This window comes from Taeniopygia guttata, chromosome 12, assembly GCF_048771995.1.
Source record: "Taeniopygia guttata chromosome 12, bTaeGut7.mat, whole genome shotgun sequence".
NCBI lineage: Eukaryota > Metazoa > Chordata > Aves > Passeriformes > Estrildidae > Taeniopygia > Taeniopygia guttata.
The window spans coordinates 12,193,344-12,205,576 of record NC_133037.1 but is presented as its reverse complement, the minus strand read 5'-3'; the positions used below and the strand labels follow the sequence as shown (position 1 = coordinate 12,205,576).

At 37.9% G+C, this 12,233-nt stretch overlaps 1 protein-coding gene across 1 annotated transcript in view; it reads right to left on the bottom strand.

Moving 5' to 3' along the window:
- The window catches only part of IL17RD (interleukin 17 receptor D), a 40,294-nt gene that overhangs the window by 26,988 nt on the left and 1,073 nt on the right, over positions 1-12,233 (bottom strand). The gene's annotated exons all lie outside the window — the stretch shown is intronic.

Sequence of the window (12,233 nt, the reverse complement as noted above, 5' to 3'; positions counted from 1 at the left end):
CCACCCATCTCACTAGAATTATAAAAATATAGAAATAACAAAATTCCTTTTAGAACCCTACACCAAGCAATGAGCTGCTCAGGTAAACAAAGCACACACTAACAGGTTTCAGCTCATGCCCTTCCATGATACTCACAGTAACTAACAGGTTGCATGATGAATCCTTAGATTAAACTTGTCTTCAAAAGGTAGAAGTGTTTTGTTTTTACATACAGATTTAATTAATTATTTTTTAGCCCACACCTCAGATAATAAAACTTTTCCAAGCTGCCCAAATTAAGTAATAAATCTGCCCTATTAAGGCTTGTTTCCTATTTTGTGTTCCTGCAAAGTTGAAAAAAATTCCACACATCTGAGTAACTTTCTTGATGTAGGGTTGAGTATTTCAGGATGTTAATACATGATAAAGATAAAAATTTACATCTTTTTTTCTGCTGGTTTTCATGTTCCCTGGATAAACATGTCCATTTAAAATGTAGTTAATTGAAATGCTTTAAATACTTCAAAACATGGAGCTATTTAAGTACTATGTAACACATGAAAAACATACCAAAATTTCTGCTGCTTGAAGTTTCCATTAATAAAATTACAGTCCATGGATACACTGTATAATACATTTGAAGAGGAGACAACCTGAAGAAATGCACTGAGCTGGAAGAACCCAACCAACACACAGGAATTCACACTCTTAAAAATCCAACCAATTACAAATACAAAGCTCTGAGCTTTGAAGCAGTTTGGCCACTGCACAGCAGCTCATCAAATTGCTGCTTACTTGGCACACAGGTACATGAATACCCATTTCTATTATTCCTTCTGCCTTGAAAAGTTAAGGGATCAAGACTGAAATAAAGAAAATACGTGACATTAATAAGTAGTATCTGCCCATAAAATACTACAAAGCAAAAAACATATTTGAAAAAGCTTATACTCTTCTTAAAATATTTCTATTACATGGATATTCACAGTGATTTTCCTGAAATCAGACACTTTCAACCTAGACCATAGACTGAAGTGATTTGAAATGGAAATATTTCCTGTCCACTCACTGCCAGTTTCTGTTCCCAGAGTGATATAACAGATGACATCCAGTACAATATATTCTTTTATTAACCATAAATTTGAGCCTGCTTTAGGGATTTGAAGTGTTCAGTTTCATGCTGAAAAAATGTAACGTTATCCACAGACCATCAGCATGTGTAACAAAAACAGAGCCACAGGTTATGTGACTTTGATCAAATGATGACAAAATTTCATCTGAATTTAAAGATGCTTGGAAAAGCATTTACATTAATTGTTTAACATTTTCTTTTTAAAGATGCACACGCACTATCTGATTTTTTTTCTGCAGGAAGTAGTCATTTCTAAGAAATGAAGTCTCTTTACAGAATGACAATGAACAAGCTGTCTTCTGGCATTCATCTTATTTAAGAAGCCAGAATGCAATGTAAGTTTTAAGATAGCGTTTAAATACACAGATTAAAAAGTTAAATTGAACCTGTTTCTCACAAACTTTCACTTGACTTCTTTCCATCAACATTAAACTGAACATATATATATAGCTAGCTAATCCTAAAACACTGAACAGGAAGATACAAAATACAATCATATTATTGTAGTAAATAGAGAAGTAGATCCAAAGATCATCAAGTTTCACTTCCAGTAGAAATGATAGCTTTTAACAGGAATACTACTTGGGATATATTTCTAAAATATACACATGGAAATAATTTTTTTTTCTGTTACAGTAAAACCTAACCACAGTGGGAGGAGAGGGAGGAATCACACCTGGAAATCCAAGTCAGGTTGTCACAGACAAGCACATAGATTAACTACTGGAGCTTCAATGGTTGAATGAAATATAATAAACAATAACTAAAACATGTAAGCCAAATGCAATGTAGTTACACTGAGCAATCATCATCCACAGCTACCAGCATTGTTAGACAATATTGGATGTTATTCTATCACTTATTTGGGGCTTTGATTCCTACATTTACTGCCAGAAGGTAATAAAAAGAAACTTCTGTCGTTGTAGCTCATTCTTTAGTGAGCTGAATGTCCCATTTTCAAACCTCTGCATGACATTTCACGGCCAGTGGTCCTTAATGAAAAAGAACCCCAAAAGTGAATGGCATGATTACTGAATTACTCTTACAAATGCAACTATAAGGAGAAACCTAAGCTATCCCAACTTGCATTATTCCTAACTAATGAATAAAAGATAAAGGTTTTGTTTCCTTTGATGTTCTGAAGAAGCATGGAAAAATAACTTTTCACCTGTTAAAGGTCTGGCTGAGTTAGATGTTTGTTTTTTCTTTTTGTTTCTTATTTTTACTCTTTTCATACTACACTTATTCCTCCTGTCAGAAGGTAAACTAAGCTAATTATTAAACACCACCAACATAAGTTGTTCAAAACAGAGAATTAAACAATAAAGCAAAGTTGTAACTATGCAAGAGATCATTTTACTGGTTCTTTGAAAAGTATCTAAACTTTTTGTAGTAAACAACAGAAAAAGCAAAACCCTAGATATCCTTTCATAACTAAAGCATAATTTGTGAAGCAGTACCAGAAGACCTCAGATAAAATTTTGACAGAGTAATCAAAATGAAAGCTCCTTATAATGGTGAATAATCCTCAACTGTACTCCCTAACTACACAAATTTGCTCACAGACACTGTATTAATAAGAGATGCTGTCTTTAGAGCAAGGTAAGAAAAGAGAGAGTTAGTAAGATCCAAGGGGTCATTCTGTAATTTTCGTGGTAAGCTGACCAAATTCCATTCACAAACAATAGCTGGCTGGTGAAGTGCCCCCCTTGGGTTACAAATGAATACACCACTCTTCATTTCCTGGCAGGAAGGGTTGTATAGCGTTACCGTGAGCTCTGTATTCCACCACGCTGTTGGCTGCATTTCAACAGATGCTGAAGTGATTTCTGAAACATTATCATCTTCTTGTGATAATCTCACTGTTAAAAAACACTTGTATGAAAAATGTTGAATAATTTATATGCTCATTATACTAACCTCAAACTCTTTTGATGAGATACCTTTTAAAGATTATCTAAATTAACACAACTTAAGGGTGGGAATGTTAAAAACATCTGACTAGCTACATGGAATCTAATCACAAAAATAGCCTGGGGATTTCCTGACTCCCCTGTCCAGTTCCTCTGCCTCCATTGCTGTAGTTCACCAGTTCTGAACATATACTTACCATAAAAGCACAGAGACCTCATTTTATGCATGTCATTGAAATTACTCCAGTTGTGAAAAGGGGAAAAAACAAACAAAACAAAAAAAGTGGGGATACTTTAAATTCAAGCTGCTTTAAAAATGTGATTTACATTGCAGCTCACAAATAGGTGCATTAAAGCAGGTGGGGAGGGAGGGAAAGGCAAACAGCAACACCAAAGTGGGAGGAAACAGGAGTGAGAATTTCACTAACCAGCTTCACTGCTGAGTCAATATGAAAACATATCTATACCCCTGAGCCATAAAAGAGACAAACTCAATTGCAAGTTAATAGGATTTAGGGCACTCTGTTCTTTTGCAGAATCCTTCTTCAAGCTTTTAAGGGGCTGCTCACACTTACAGGGTGAAGCTTAAATCACCCATTTACACCCTGTATCTCTCAAACTCCAAGGCCAAGCCCAGCACAAGCTTGAAAACTTTGCCAAAAAGGTTTGTGATTCAGCAACGCCCCCTTCCCACACCGTATTTAAAGTTCATCCAGACAGAGCATCCTTTATGCTCAGCAAAAATTGCACAATTTGCCAGTTTCAACTTCCACCCTCGTTTTGTTACCACTGCCTACAGCTGGGGGCAAGCCTAGACAGAGAGATAAAAGTAATTCCCATAGAAACTGGAGGAATAGGAAGCAGTGCAGGCAGGCTTTACATGAGCTGGGAGACAAGATACAGGCTGACACCTTAATAGCTCAGACAGAGGAAAAGAATGGAATTTTTCATTGGCCGGGCAGCTGTAACCAAAGTTACCCTGGTTCATTTGAGGAGGAAAAAACCCCCATTTTTTTGAAAAAAAAAAATCTTTTTTTTTTTTTTAAGAATCATTAAGGTTGGAACAAAGGGAGATTTTCCTGTGGGATAAACAAATGTACAACTTCGCTCTACAAGAGCACACTCCCTGGGTTGTTCCAGGATATACCAATGCCACGGTGAGAAAAGTCAGCAATGATCAACAAAGCCTAAGCAGCAGCCACTGCCCTAGCAGGCACTGCCCAGCTGTGGGCCAGCTGTGCCCCCCAGTCCTGCTCCAGCTGCTCAGCTCGCTGGCTGCACTTTGGGGTGGCTCTGTGCAGCACTGCCCCTGCTGAGGACAGTCCCCAAACCCTCCCCACATGGGATGCCCTGGGGACAGTGATGTGCACTGTGAACTTGTGCCCTCTGTCACCAGCAGTGGCATCCCCAGGGCCACCAAGCACAGCCTGAGGAGAGGCTGGCACCACCCAGCTCTTGCACAGAGTCAGCCCCGGCAGCTCAGTGCCAGGCAACCCCACAGCACCCGCCACCTGAAGTATGAAAGAAAACCCCATCAAAACAAAAGTCAAAGTGTTGCCACTGATTTTAATAGGTAGGGTTTTAGCTCTTTAAACAAAACAGCCAAATAAAACCAGATAGAAATCCCTTAATTTTCCATGTTTGAAAGGAAAACACATCAGGGTATTGTTTCTACAAGCAGATGACAGAGGCCTGCTTGGAGTTTGCTTAAATCACTGGTCTAATATAAAAAGATCATGTGACTGTTCTAAGTTTCTAAAGTTGTATTTTTTTTATGCTTTCTGATTCCACACCAGTTACACCTGGAATTACATGGGTTTAACTGAGCAGCTGAAAACTTATAATTTTAACAATTTAGAAGATTAACTGTTTGGATCTAAACATTCTCATATTACGCTTTCTATGAGCTACACTTACTTCACATATAATTTTAACCTGAATTATTTGGAAAAAACCCCATTCTCTTATAGCCTGGAAAATTAAGGTTTTAAAAAGTGGACTTACACAAATGAGATTACTCTTTAGCATTTTACATACAAATAGCTGAAACTTCAGAAGAGATAAGTAAACACAGAACACATTTTCTTTCATAAATACCAGAATTCAACCTAGCAGCCTCCTCATCTTGGAATTCCATAACTTTTAAAGGAAAATATTAGAAAACACATGGAAATATTATTATGCTATAATTAGAAAACTCAGGAAAATAAATTTTATAAAGGTAGGGTGAACTTTAAACATCAATATGATTTTGGGATTTACTTTGGAGAACTAAAATCCTCCATTTGAAAATACAAAGCAAAGTTAATTAGAAAACACAGTTTGAGCAAAGAGAGCTCTTGCAAAGGGCTCTTAAAAAGGATCACCTTGAATGTGTTTGATGCTGAGGCGATGCCATAACTTTTCTTCACACAAAAGCAGTAATCTACAGAGCACAACCAGATGTTAAGTTTTCTTTTCTTAGTTTCTGTAAACCTCTGTGACCTCTCTCAAATTAAAAAAGGGAATAGCATTTTTAAAGCCACAGGAGCTATAATTAGTGAAGCATTCTAAGGATTTTCATTAATTCATAGCCAGCCAACCAGGAATTTTCCCACAGCCGTATACAAAAAAAAAGTCAGGGAAGTCATTGATTGCTTGGTTGGATTTGAATGTAGTCAGAAGTAAGATCAGAAATACCTAGTCACTCCCACTGATACAAGCGTGAAGAACATAGGCAAGGTCAGAAATTAAAATCCAAGTCTGCCCACCAACCATGAGGAAAATCCAGCAGGGCCATATAGCAGGGTGTATAGAAATGGTTATTGCACACGATTTTGCGAGATAAAGGATCATTACAAATCAATCATTTGGAAACCCAAGGCCAGAACGTGCAGCTCCAAGCAGCTCTGCAGGCCCAGCAGCCCCAGAGCCGCTGTCCAGCCGCTGCAACGCCCACAGCAGCTCACAGCCCTCACAATTTATGGAACCCTTTGAACTCTGCACGCTTCTGAACAGCCCCTCATTGCTCCTGTGAGCCCAGGAGCGGCACCCAGGAGCTGCACCTCGTGTGAGATGCTCTGAACACAAAGGCTGGAGGAGACACAAGGGCAGATTTCAGCAGCAGTGCCCGCCAAGAGCCCGCAGGGCCCCCGCGGGCCCGAGATGTGTGCGGGCAGGGGCAGCAGGGAAGGACAGACCCCTGGACAGACCCCGGGCAGGGGCAGGATGGAAGGACAGACCCCTGGACAGACCCCGGGCAGGGGCAGGATGGAAGGACAGACCAGACAGACCCCGGGCAGGGGCAGGATGGAAGGACAGACCCCGGGCAGGGGCAGGGGCAGGAGGGAGGGACAGACCCCCGAGCTGCTGGAGCGCTCATTCCGCGCTGCCACCAAAGGCTGCACAGCCAGCGCAGGAGGCAGTGTGGCAAGCACATTTCTCTCCCTCTCAGGATTTTTCATAGAGGTGCACAGACAGAAATGAAAGAGAAAACAATTTATATTTCTGCTCCTTGTTTTTCCTATGTGGAATGTGTTTGGAGAATTGTTTACCTGGGGTGATTGCTTGATTGGATTCTGGTGAGGATTGTTTGAGCCTGATGGCCAATCCAACCCACCTGGGGCTGGACTAGAGAGAGAGGGTCACAAGTTGTGTTAGAGTCAGAGAAAGTAGTATGTAGTTTTATCCTCCTTTTATATAGCATATTAATGTATTTTAGCATAGTTATAATAAATAATTCAGCCTTCATAATTTCTTCCCATTGGGTTTGCCTGCATTTACAATAGGGCAGCGCTCCGCTGGCACCGCCGAGGGCTGGCACAGCACCAACAGGCACAGATTGACTCAGATCAGTCACAGACACACAGTTCGGGTTCTCCTCAATCAACCAGAACACACATCTCAGAGTTCACGCTTGCAGGTATGATACCTGATGTAGCATGGAGTCCCCTAGGACAGAGCTACCTCTCACATTTATTTGGGCTTGTTGGAGCATTATTGATGCGCCCCAGAAGCAGATTTACTGTCTTGCTGAACAACAGCCCAAGGAGGAATAATAAAAATAGAATGGAATAATTCTTCAAAGCCAATTGCGACATAATATTGTAACAGCCTTCAAGTGAGAGAATTTCAGAGAATATCGTATCTCTTGTAACATTAATCAGTGCTGATGCCTGATAAAACTCTAATCCAAGCTTTCATTATTTTTCATGATCAAATCAAACTTTGGGAGAACAAATCCCAACCTGCACACTTGATTTTCCTCACACTCCTGGAATCTACCTTGCAGAGATGAGAGGTGACAGGAGAACAATGTACCTTTAAAATCCATAAATGGCGTCTTGGACATGACACTGAAAGTACAATTTACTAAGAGAAACAAGTGGAAGCATGTTAAAATTACACATTTATACCCTGGTTTGGCTGGCAGAATTTTGGCTAACCAGAGTGATAATACCTGTGTTTCTGTTGTATGAATATTGCAATGAACCTATCCATTACTGGCATATGCCTGTATTCACTACTTTACTAAGTTTATATCTGGTCAAAGTTTTTATGATAAAATCCCATAGAAATATTGGGTGTCAGTATGTGCCACTCCTTTTGAGGACAGCTGGGGAGCACAGTGAAACAATTATAAAATTCTATACTTGAAAAATCCTTTTTCAAGTCTAGACTTAAATTTTGACCCTTAAATAAAGTCTCACATTACCATAACCTAAACCTAAAGTACTTCAGATGTCTTGACTGACCTAACATTATTTTAGGTTACTGTAACTTAAACTTCCATTCAATCCTTTTTTATAATTCACATAGAGATAAGGATATAAAAAATAAGCATTCATACAACTAATACTACTTTTATCTGTTTTTTTCCCAGGTGTTATGTCTTAATACATAATACTAATTTTTAAACATAAAAACAAGAATGTAAACACTGCTATAGGAACATCAGCACTAACCTAAACTTTTAGAAAAAACGTATTTCAGATATACCTCATTATACTGGTAGCAGTAAATATAAAATCAAAGCAATATACTTGAAAAAAATTTTACTTTTAAAAACTAAAAATGGCATTCAAGCTCAAAAGTTCTGCAGGAATACTTCACACTCCTGTTGTTTGCTTCTAAAAACACATGCTAAATTTATGGGTAAAATTCAGCCTTTGAGCATAATTAAGCAGGCAAGCTCACATCAAAGCTTTGTTTCATCATCTTTAGACTGATCTGTTGGACAGCTGGTCCTTATTAAACACCCTTTAAATGTTGCAGTTTTAAGTAAGTAACATCCATGTTATATTAACATTACCAAATAATTAACTAAAGAAAAACTAGTATCATCTAATCATGACAGCCTAACATCCTTTCACCTGTGGACTATAAAGTATTAATCTGTTAAAGCAGAACTTGTTCTTAAATAAATGTCTCAAGATTTTAAATGAACAAGTCTGATACAGCAGTTTCTGTACTTGTACTAACTCAAAAGCAGATTTTGAGGGGAAGTAAGGCAGGGAGTGGAGTTCAGCATCTAAAGTAAGGGACACATTCTAGAGAGGAAATCAATCAAATCTGTAACAGTCCCAAGTGACTTCAACTGCAGAAACCCTGTTAAATCAACAGCTGATGAATTATCATCATATTCAGATTGCCCAGTTTCATGCAAACACATAAGGAAATACACAATTTTGTTGGAAACACACAATTTCGTTGCTAATACTGAGAGTTAGTTTCAATTACATAAACATATGTTTCCATATTTTTTCCTCTAGGTCATGTATTTGAATGCTCATTCTGAAAACACAGCATTAAACTGTAGAGCCTCACAGTTCCTGAGGAAACAGTCATCTGTGACTTTAAACATTAACATATTTATGCTACTTTGTGCATTTTTAAAATCATTTAAATAGGCAGATTGTCATCAACACTTTTTGACACTAGAGTAGGAATGGGTCTCATTCTCTGCTACGTAATTCAATAAATGAAATTCAAAAGGAAACCCCAAAACAAGCCCTGGAGGGACCCCGAAGCCAAACTCTAAGCTAAACAAAAGTGATACAGATGCCTACCTGCATGACTGACCATGCCTGCAAAGCCTTGCACTCAACATGTTGCATTGTATCTAATCACAGAACACAGGAAGCTTTAAGTGACACATCTCATCAATTCTGAAATGTTATCAATTGTTCTGGATGCCAGGGAGAGAATCTATTGATTCTATAAATTCCAAAAAAATGGCACAGAGAGAACTGCTGGCATCTGGTCTGCAGAGCCTTAAAGCAGCTCTGGAACTGTCTATAGATTAAAGAACACCCTGATGGCAAACATTAACACCTTCCACTATGCTCCATCTTAGGTCTGTCTTCTGCCCAATACCTTTTAAAATTTTTAAATACTCTGCAAGAGAAAATCTGGGGTTTTTATCTGTTGGAAAATAACATTAAATAGAAGGGAGAAATTTAAATTTCGGTAATTTCTTACCATTTTAAAGGATGTTTTTCCTCCAAAATAAAGTTCCCAAAACATGTCCTTAGCTAGGAAAAGTATTTCTGTATGACCTAGCTCTGTGCCTGGTAGATTCCTAAATGTGGAGAAGTGTAAGTCTGCTTTGGTATGCTTGAGGAGATAAATGTAGGGACAGAGCAGCATGAGCCTAAAGAATAATTAGGCAGGCAGAGATCCCAATAGTGGAGCAGTAGGACATCTTCAGTGTCTCTGCTCTGAAGTGAAAGGAAATAGAAAGTTCCTCACATAAAGAGAAGGGGACACAGGGAGTTTCAGGAGGAGTGCACGGGAACAGAGCCCTCCAGTCTGTCTGAGCAGCTTTGCTTAGCAGAGCAAAGGAAGGTACAACTCTCTGCTAATGAGGAAAGGAGGGCTGGTAAAATGCTGGATTATTTGTTCTTCCTCATCATACAGTCCCATTAAATTTATGCTTTATACTGAACACGGTTCAGTGCCAGGAAGTTCAGAGGAATTAAACATATGAAAAAAATTACTCATGTGTGCAGTCCCATTAGAATCTACAGAACAACTTGAAAGTAAAGTTGCTCATGTGTTTAACACCGAATAAATGAATCTGAAATATATTCAAATCATTCTCAGATCATACGTCTGTCTTCTCTGTGCACCTCATGGCTTGTTTATAGCATGAGAAAAATTCAGGGTCTGCTTTTCCAGAGCAGCTCCCCATGTGGACACACTTATTCTAGATTAAAACAGGCCCTTCTCTGAACTACTGCAATTCTGGATAAAGGTATGCACATGAGGTCCTAAGATCATCCATATGGAAAACTACTTTGCAATACTATTCTACTTTAAGCAAATGTCTTCCCTAATGTGAAATAATATTAGGTGTTGGAATACATCAAAATTCCTATTAAACATCAATGAAAGGAATCCTACACCAAGCAAAGTGAATCCAAATTCTACAATCCTGAACCCACTGAAACCTGATAATTCTTAGCCACAGTAATGTTAAGTTACTTGTCCTTGTATTAATTGCTTTCCTGCTACACGTACATAGAGTTTGCAAGACAAATGTCAGTGTATTACCAGAGAAGATGTATAATACAGGTTATAAATATATTTTGTGATGGAAGTTGTAAAACAAACAAAAAAATCACATCTAGAATGTGATTTAGTTTTTAGTTTTGAAAATGGTAGATATTACTCATTTCAGAAGCAATGACTAAAGCCAACAAATACTTCCTTATCAAATTCTTTTAGCCATAGTCCAAAAATATGGTCTCATTAAGTCAGTTTTTACTGCTACAAAATATTGAGGATACTTAAACTGTATTTTGTACAGTGAAAGAAACTTGTGCATTACTTGTGCATGTATGTATATTACCTCTATATGTATGGAGAAGAATGGAACACAGATTCTCAAAAATAGCACTCAAATGATGAAAAAAGATTCACCATAGGGAACTACAATCCACATTTACAATTTAATAGAGGAAAATACCCAATGTGCATGTATCTAAGTGCACATACAAACCCAGCTAGCTACACTTTATTTCTCATTGAAAAACCATTAAAAGTTAAATTATATACTTTTAGACTATTTATGCCCTTGAGAATTACCTCAGTTAACTCAGTTTGCATTTAATGCAAACTAGACGTTTTTACTTTCTCTATATAAAATGTTAAGATTTATTCATGCCCTTAACATACATTAATTAGACACTACTTATAAATAACCTGCAATAAGAATAACTATTTGAATAGGATACAATTACTTAGGGCTTGTGTCTTTTCAATCAGTCAGTGTCCCTGCAGTGTTTAGAGTGGCAGAGGGGAAGTGGCCTGTGGTTAAACAGAGGAAATACCAAGGAATTTTAATAGAGCAAATAGTCTCTTTACTTCCTACAGGGCACTACTTCAAAGGCAGCCCTGCTCCAGAGCAGACAATGTGTTAGAGGGGCCATCAGTCATTTAATAGTATGTCAAGTCTACTCAAAACTTACATGCAGCCCAAGATAAATACCACATAACTGAGACAATGGGTACCATCCTGCAGTCATTACTCTAATAAATGCTGCCCTGCCTGCAGTACGGAGGCAATCATGTGCAAGGGTGCTATTACAAAATCAGACCACAAAATTATAACTACACAATCAGACAAGGTATCTAAAAAATTGGCAAGGGAAGTCTGAACTTGAAGCTGAGAATACAATAAAATCAGAAACTAGTACCAATATTTTAAAAGCTAAAGTGTTACATTAGTTGTGAGCAATAAAGACAAAGGGGGGCTTATGCTAATTGGAAAGAATGTAAGTTTGCTGATTTAAAAGTCAGTCAAAATCATTGTTTTAAAATAATTACATTGTGATAGAGTCCTGTTTGACATACACAATGACATTAATTATGTAAGCAAAAAAATCCAGAACAAACTGCAGCTGCATATTTCTATACAATATACATTAATTCAAGTGTATTACAAGTCAAGTACTGTGACTTCTAACAGTGATCATTTACTTAATAGAAGATGCAAAACTTGACACAAATATACAGTGGTGTTATGAGCCTGTGGAGTACCCTGCCCATGTCTGTGAAACACACAATAGACGTACTGAGCCAGAACATTTTATTGCAAATTATGCTAAAAAGACTAAACAGGGGAGTCTAAACCTGTAACAGTTCCATCCAACACAAAGGTTTAGATCTTAAGTTTTATCAGGGTTTGCAGTTTGTTTTTTCACGCTCTCTTTTTACATATTTCTCG